Here is an 8,906-nt window from a genome sequence, read left to right as displayed (position 1 = left end):
CCAGTAGTCTGCATGCCGGGGCCAGTCATTTCCTACGGGGGCGGTATACGCGGGGTATGCAAAAAGAGTTGAGGGAGATTCTCGACGGGGGCTTTGCAAGCAGGGCATGCGGTGGATTCATTGTGTGACCAGCTGCTGGTAAAAAGTCTTAATGGGAGTGTTCCAATGCGGAGCTGGAAGTACAGTTTCCTTTCCCTTGGGGCCGTGATTAGGTCCCAAAAGGTTTCGTACTTGCATGACTCTTTTAAGTTGGAAAAGTCACAAGATAATGTAGTGTGGAGTGCAGCCCGAGAATCTTCGTGGTTGGCCATTTGCAAGTATAGTTTCTTTAGTTCGCTTTTCGAGGGAAAGACTGACGTGGCTGGTGAGTTCCAGAGATCATCGAGCCCGATAGAGTGTAGTAAATCCTTGATGGATCGTAGCCAGGGGATTCTGTGAAGGTGGTCGGCTTTTAGGATGACCTGTAGGGCTTTGGTGAAGATGTCAAGTTCTGGAGTGGTCCAGAGACGCCGCCAGTACATCAGAGGTCACAGGCGGGCTTGGTGACCAATGCGTTTGATGCCGAGATCCTTGAAAAGCGGGAACAGTGGGGTGCTTAGCGGAAGGGACACGAGGTTTCTTAGGAAGTTGTTTTCAGCGGTGGTTAGGTCTTGGGTTTTGGTGTAACCCCAGAGTTCGGCCCCATAAAGCGCTGAGGAAACTGCCTGGGCTTCGTATAACTGTAATGCTGGGCGAATTGGTTTTGTGTGTGAGAGGTGGACATTTTTTAGTAGAGTCCCAGTTGTTTGTCTTAATTTAAGGGCTTGTTTTCCTATGTGTGGCTTCCTGGACATGTTGTCAGTGAGTGTTATGCCCAGGTAGCTGAAAATGCCCACCTTCTCAAGTGAGGAGCCCTCTAAAGTAAATTTCCCTTTGAAAGATCTGTGGGGATTAAGGGTCATTAGTATGGTTTTCGAGGCGTTGATTTCGAGACCCTGAGATGAGCAGAAATGCTCGAAGCACGCAAGGAGTTTCCTTAGACCACTGGGGGTTTTGGATATCAAGAGTGTCGTCGGCAAAAAGTAAGACTGGGATTTTTTGTGTGCCAAGTGAAGGTGCGTCAGCCTGCAGTCTGAGGAGGGAGGGGACAATTTCGTTGATGTACAGGGAAAAGAGGGTCGGGGCAAGTACGCAACCTTGCCGCACACCCCGGGAGACGTGGATTCTATCGGTTAGTTGTCCCTTGTTGCCCCACCTGACTTGTGCGTAGTTGTCCTCGTGGAGTCGTATCAAAATGGCAAGGATGTGTTCCGGGATTCCCATCCGAGAGAGAGTGACCCAAAGTTTTTTACGAGGTACTAGGTCAAAAGCAGATTTGAGGTCCACAAAAGCTACATAAAGGCTGCCTTTACCAATGAACACTATTTTCCAATATAATAATAGGAATCTGAGGGCTTGATCAGTGGTGGAGATCTTCTTTCGGAAACCGGCTTGGAGGGGGCTAAGGATATCTTGGTCAATTATCCATTCTTCGATCTTCCCTAGGAGGCAGTGGCAGAAGACTTTTTGGACACAGTCAATAAGGCTAATGGGTCTATAGTTACAGGGAAGAGATCTGTCGCCCTTTTTAAAGATTGGAATAACAATGGCCGCTTTCCAAGAATCGGGAATTGGCGCCCCAGATGCTATTGCGTTAGCTAGAATGGTGAGGTATCTTGACCAGGATGCTAGGTCTGTTGAAAATAGGTCTGCTGGGACGCAGTCTGAACCAGGGGCCCTGCCGCGCTTTAGGGTGCTTAGAGAATAGGTTATATCACTTTGAGAGAACAACAGGGGTGCTGCGGTGGTGGGTGCTAATGAGTGAAATAGGAGGGGGCCCGTACAAACAGAGGTGGGGCTATCATGAGCAGGGGAGTACAGACTGCTAAAGTGGACTATCCAGTCTCTTGGGGCGATGTTGGTTGAAATGTCCAGACCACTGGTTTCCGGGCCTCGCGCTGCCAGGGACCAGAACAGACTATGATTTCTCTCGCGCACAGCGTCGCTGAGTGCTGTCCACCATTTGCTATCTTGATCACGCTTGGCTATGCATATTGCAGATTTATAGGACTTCCTAGCTACGCGGATGGCGATGGGGTCCTTGGATTTAATGGCTTGAACTAGGTGCTTGTTTAGGGACCGACACGTTTTGTTGAACCAGCGGTGCCTGGCTTTAGGTCGTTTGTCGTCGTGGGCTGGGGGTGCTGAGAAGTGGGCTGCGATATCCCTAAAGCAGCTGGTGTGGATAGAGCTTATTTCCTGGTGGGGAGTTGCAGAGCCTGCCTCTAGGTCCATTAGTGTGGATTTTAGGGTGTTGTTGGCAGCGTTGATGAGTGCGGGCCGGGCCACAATATTGTCCCATTTTAGGTATCTTTTGTTGTTGGCCAGGCTAATACCCTCAGGTGCTACTGCTGCGGGGTTAGACGTGGCTGGGAGGTTACCTAGGGCTAATGTGTGAACAGAGAGAGGGTTGTGATCACTTTCAGTCCTTTCGATGATTGTCATATCGATGACTAGAGGCCATAATCTTATATCGAAAAGGCAATAATCAATTCTGCTGGTGTGGTTCGTTTTGTTGTACGTGTGACTACCATTGGTGTCTGAATTGGTTCTGCCATTTTGGGCCCTGAGTCCAAACTCCATGGTCAGAGATTTGACCTGAATAGCAACCGAAGTCCACCTCTTGATGGGTGGGATTGACAGGGCGGGGATAGACCAAGCTTGATCTTCCTCGCGGGTGGACCTGAGATCGTCCCAGTCAAGGGGTTTGAATGTGACGTTGAAGTCCCCAGCCACAATGGTTTTGTGATGGCGGGGATAATTTTGTAAGAGGGCTACGAGGGTGCAGAGGGTTTTGGAGACTTGACCCCCCCTGACCCCTCGAGTGTAGATATTGAAAATTTTCACCACAGTGTCAGGCCCAAAGGATAGGCGAAGGCCTAACAGGTCGGGAGAGACGGTAGGTAGCTGTGATATATGGCAGCTAAGTGATGTTTTGATCCAGATGATCAGGCCCCCTGAGGGCCTGCCTCTCGTGCTGGCCACAGCGGGGATGTGGAAATTTGTATAGCCTGTTCGGAAGAGTGGGTCGAGTGACCATGTTTCCTGAAGGAGACATATGTCATGTTCGTCAATAAAAGAGGAGAAGGATGGAAGGGGAAGAATAGATTTCAGACCTGCCACGTTCCATGAGACAAGTCGTACCCCAGATTGTGGCTGAGTTGTCCTGTCTGGATGCCCGGGGTTTGTAAAGTTGGCTGTCGGGGGTTGGTCTGGCAGATGTGGCTGAGGGAGCAAAGATGGGTTGATACCAATGTTTGCCCGTGAGGCTTGCGGTGGTTGGTGATGTTCCTCTGTTAGAGCTGGCCTGGTCCTGATCCAGGAGGTGCTTGCGGGCCTAGACAGCAGCTCTTGGTTTGGTAGGCAATGTGCCTGCAGGATGGATGGAGCATTGATGTCATGATTGCTCAGTGAGCCGGAAATGGTCTCGGTGTCATGGGTAGGGGAGTGAGTACATGGACAGACAGTGGTGGGGTAAAAGGAGGATCTAGGGGTGATAGATGTTGGAAGGTTGTAAGGTTTGCCTGCATAGATTTTAGGTGGGGCTGTGAGTCAATCATATTTGCCAAGAGGGGATAGGTTTTCTGCTGGGTGGTAACTCGGACACTCCTCGTGGAGCGTGGGAGACCTGGGCTGTTTAAACTGGATGCGTGAGTGTTCAGGTGGGCTTGTTCTAGCGTCTAGGGCCACCAGATTGTTCACCATGGTCCTGTTCTTAAGTGTCAGTTTTAGGATATCAAAGTGAGTTCCCGGGTCTGGCCGTCGTACTACGTTGATTAGGTCCTCGCGTATTATGGATCGGCAGCCTCTAACATGGCGAATCCAGTGGATTGCCTTGTTTTTGATAGAGTCTACCCCTTCCTTGCGCGCCAATGTGGTTAACTTGGGAACGTTGACCATTAGAACTATATTACCTGAATGGGACTGGTCAGTGGCAGGTTGCGTAGAGTATTTTGAGGCGGTGTTGCTCATGGGTTTGAGGGTATTATGATAGATGTCTAGTGAATTTCCTATGCTTAAATTGTGGAAAAAGGGTGTCTGGTGAGAGTTCATGGTCTTTTCTTTGGTAGGGAGAGGGTCAGCGTGGCAAGAAGCAGAGGAGTTGGGCGAGTTTGTTGTGATGCTTGATGGGGTTGGTGTCCTGCCATTTGATAAAGTTTTGTTTTGACCAATGACTTTGTGTTTCACCACTGCGCATATTAGTTGCTCAATGTTCACCAGTAGCACATGGTATGTTTTGTTCAGTTTAGCCGCCTATGGGCTTTGACATTGCATTAGTCATTACATTCTGTATTGTGCCTATTGGCTTTGACATGGCATTAGCCATTGCTTTCTGTATTCAGTTTAGCCGCCTATGGGCTTTGACATTGCATTAGCCATTACATTCTGTATTCTGCCTATTGGCTTTGACATGCTGTATCCAGTCTAGCCGCCTATTGGCTTTGACATTGCATTCCTATTGGCTTTGACATGATGTATTCAGTTTAGCTGCCTATTGACTTTGACATGCTATTAGATATTTTGCCTATTGGCTTTGACATGATATCATATATTACATTTTGTATTCAGCTCCGCTGCCTATTGGCTTTGACATGATATCATATATTACACTTTGTATTCAGCTTAACTGCCTATTGGCTTTGACATGATATTCAGCTCCGCTGCCTATTGGCTTTGACATGATATTATACATTACACTTTGTATTCAGCTCCGCTGTCTATTGGCTTTGACATGATATTATACATTGCATTTTATATTCAGCTCAGCTGCCTATGGGCTTTGACATGATATAAGACATTGCATTTTGTATTCAGCTTAGATGCCTATTGGCTTTGACATGACACTAGACATTGCATTTGATATTTAGGTTAGCTGCCTATTGCCTTTAACATGACATTGCATTTGATATTTAGGTTAGCTGCCCATTGCCTTTAACGTGGAGTTAGACATGGCAGTTGAGAATCTAAGCTGTATTTTTCCAAGCTGTGTTTTTGCACCAGAGAACCAAGATGTTTTGCTCTCACAGTAGACTAGACCTGATAAGAGAGAGTACATGGGCGTCGTTTCTCTTCCCTTGAGCTTGGGAACAGGAGTAGTCTTGGAGACCTGGCCAGTCTCCAAAAGGCTTGCTCAGTTTCCCAGGTCTGAGAGGAGGGGGCACACCTTTGTAACGAATGTAACAGGCTGCAGAGAGTCAGATTCGAATCTGCCGGACCTCGTGCTGGAGCTTGGCGCCAGCTGCCAGCATCCCGTGTGGGTAGATGACACTCTTTCTCGCGGCTGACAGGGGTCATCAGCTTGCAGACCTTAGAAAGATGTAGCTGTAAATAGTTCCTACACGGTGAAGTATTTGTTTTGCTTTGCATTCAATATCTTATAAATATAACCTGCTGTGTATATTGCAAACTGATATATTTTGTTTGATTAACGCGGACTTGAAAGCTACTAATTCGTCATTCATTCATAAACATTGTGGTTGGGGAAGAATAAAATAACAATAAAAGTCTTCTTTGACCTCAGAAGTGCATTTCTGTTGTGTTATGTTAGTGCTTAGAAACTAAATAAGAGGAAAGCACTACAATTGGTACCTGGAGTCGTGGGGTCGGTCATTAAGAGGTGATTAAAGGGTTTGAGGAGTTAGTAGATTTCTAAGTGCACACTTTAAAAGTGTAATTGTTTTTTTGTTGTTTGGAGAATTACAGAAATTGTTTTCTGTTTGGAGAATCACAGTAGCACGGCAGACCATGTCTGAGAATACATGTGTTGATGAACTGCCTGATGGTGCTAAGAAAAACTGTGAATTGTTTTCTGTTTGGGGAATTACAGAAGAAAATGCATGTGTAGCTAAAAGGCCTGATAATGTTTTGAGAAATAATTCCTGTTGTATATATGTAGAAAACGTGTCTTTTGGAAGTAATGATGACAGAAAGGTCTGGATACCTTTATCTGCTTACAGAGAAATGCAGGAGAAATGTAGGAAGTTGGAACATGAAAATAGGAATTTACCTGAGCAAATTAGCCCGACTGAAAGTTATAAAAGGGCTGTTTTTGAAGAATCTTTCTTGTCCCATTCCAGTAATGAGGGGGTTAAGACAGCTCCGAGCTGCACTGAGTTTCCGTGTGAGCCAGGGTTTTTGGCAGCCAAAATGCATTCCTTAACTGATAACACAGACGAGAGAGCTCGGAATGTGATTTACGAGTTACCGTTGCAAAATGCACAAGTAAAACGAAGGATTTTAGAGCAAGACACCCCGAGTTTCATTAGCTTGTTTGATTTTTGGAAAAAGAATAGCCCTCATTTGAGTGAAATCCTAACACTTTTGTATATGGTCACTGTGAAAAATAATATGCAGCTGCGCGCTTGTGATTTGGCAAATGAAATAATGCAGACTTTAGGTTTCTGCGCAGTGCAAGAAGGAAATACTTATGTACATTTAAATCAAGAACAAGGAAAGAAAATAGTGCCCCTAGCTAGCAAGAGCTACGTGAGATGTGTCATTTTTACGCTGATTTTTGGTTCTTTGATAATGTTTTAGCCACATGGCTTGTACCCAACTGGTTCAATTACCTTGCAGATGTTAATGAGAAAAATTCAGAGAGAGAAGTGTACACCCAGAATTCTGCCTTAGTGGGGATGGCTAAGTGGGTGCCCCAGCTGAGAGAAAAAACCACTTACAGGTGGGCAGAGATGAGAGAGATGCACATTCCCCTAGATTTGATAAAAACTGTGCAGCACGCACAAAAGCAATCTGTCATGCAAGCAGTCACAGAGCAGTTGGGGAGAGGAAAGTTACCAGAACAGAAATGGCAAAGTGATCAGGTTTTAGGGAGAGTGATTGCTGCAGATTACCAAGGAAAAATCGAAATTATGCTGATACCTAGAAAAGAATCTGATTCATTCATACAAATTGGAGACAGAATGGCCCAAATTGACAAAAGTGCAGTGAATGGAGGTTTGGTAAAGAATGAGTCTGCCCCAGCCCTTCTGACAGTGCAAGAAAAAGGAAGCTGTGGCGCAGCAGATAAAAACCTCAGTACTGATGTGTGGGCTGAAGCCCCAAGTGACCCTCCAGAACCTGCAGAAAATATAACAAAGGGCCCCAAAAACGTCCTGCTGATTATAAAACAGGGAAAGAAAGAGGAAGGGTGCAGTTTAAATGAAAAATGTTATTTGCAAGAAAAGTCATACTTGTTTCTTTTGCAGATCCGACCACGTTTCGCCACTGTCCCTGAGTGCGCTGTGTGGTCCCCCTTCCGGTGTGTGCGTGTGGGGTCGGGGAAGGGACCGAATCCCCAACCTGAACCTGGCTGAGTAAAGTGCCAGCACCATGGATCCATTTTGCGCAAACTGCGCCTTCCGTTCAAGTTCAACTTGTTTGCTGTGTTTTTTTTTTTTTCCCCTCTCGTATGGAACTCTGACTTTTGCTTACCTTCCAGCAAACCTTTCAGGTGGACCGTGCACCTTTACATGAGTAGAACTCATGCCACATCAAATTGCTAACACTGTTGAATTAGAGACTCATTCAGAAAAAAAATTGCCCAGTCTTTTCTATGTAGATGTATCTGATGTGAAAGGTTATGAAATCAATGTGTTAATTCACTTCTATTGCTTTACGGGGATTGCTTTGATCATAATGTTTTTTTTGTGCTGATGTTTTTATTTTTTATTTTTATTTTTTGAAATATGAGATATGTGAAACAAAAATTCATTGGTCAAAGGGCGGAATGTCCTGCCATTTGATAAAGTTTTGTTTTGACCAATGACTTTGTGTTTCACCACTGCGCATATTAGTTGCTCAATGTTCACCAGTAGCACATGGTATGTTTTGTTCAGTTTAGCCGCCTATGGGCTTTGACATTGCATTAGTCATTACATTCTGTATTGTGCCTATTGGCTTTGACATGGCATTAGCCATTGCTTTCTGTATTCAGTTTAGCCGCCTATGGGCTTTGACATTGCATTAGCCATTACATTCTGTATTCTGCCTATTGGCTTTGACATGCTGTATCCAGTCTAGCCGCCTATTGGCTTTGACATTGCATTCCTATTGGCTTTGACATGATGTATTCAGTTTAGCTGCCTATTGACTTTGACATGCTATTAGATATTCTGCCTATTGGCTTTGACATGATATCATATATTACATTTTGTATTCAGCTCCGCTGCCTATTGGCTTTGACATGATATCATATATTACACTTTGTATTCAGCTTAACTGCCTATTGGCTTTGACATGATATTCAGCTCCGCTGCCTATTGGCTTTGACATGATATTATACATTACACTTTGTATTCAGCTCCGCTGCCTATTGGCTTTGACATGATATTATACATTGCATTTTATATTCAGCTCAGCTGCCTATGGGCTTTGACATGATATAAGACATTGCATTTTGTATTCAGCTTAGATGCCTATTGGCTTTGACATGACACTAGACATTGCATTTGATATTTAGGTTAGCTGCCTATTGCCTTTAACATGACATTGCATTTGATATTTAGGTTAGCTGCCCATTGCCTTTAACGTGGAGTTAGACATGGCAGTTGAGAATCTAAGCTGTATTTTTCCAAGCTGTGTTTTTGCACCAGAGAACCAAGATGTTTTGCTCTCACAGTAGACTAGACCTGATAAGAGAGAGTACATGGGCGTCGTTTCTCTTCCCTTGAGCTTGGGAACAGGAGTAGTCTTGGAGACCTGGCCAGTCTCCAAAAGGCTTGCTCAGTTTCCCAGGTCTGAGAGGAGGGGGCACACCTTTGTAACGAATGTAACAGGCTGCAGAGAGTCAGATTCGAATCTGCCGGACCTCGTGCTGGAGCTTGGCGCCA

This window comes from Pleurodeles waltl, chromosome 5 (assembly GCF_031143425.1).
Source record: "Pleurodeles waltl isolate 20211129_DDA chromosome 5, aPleWal1.hap1.20221129, whole genome shotgun sequence".
Taxonomy (NCBI): Eukaryota; Metazoa; Chordata; class Amphibia; order Caudata; family Salamandridae; genus Pleurodeles; species Pleurodeles waltl.
Note: the sequence above shows the minus strand (reverse complement) of the source record.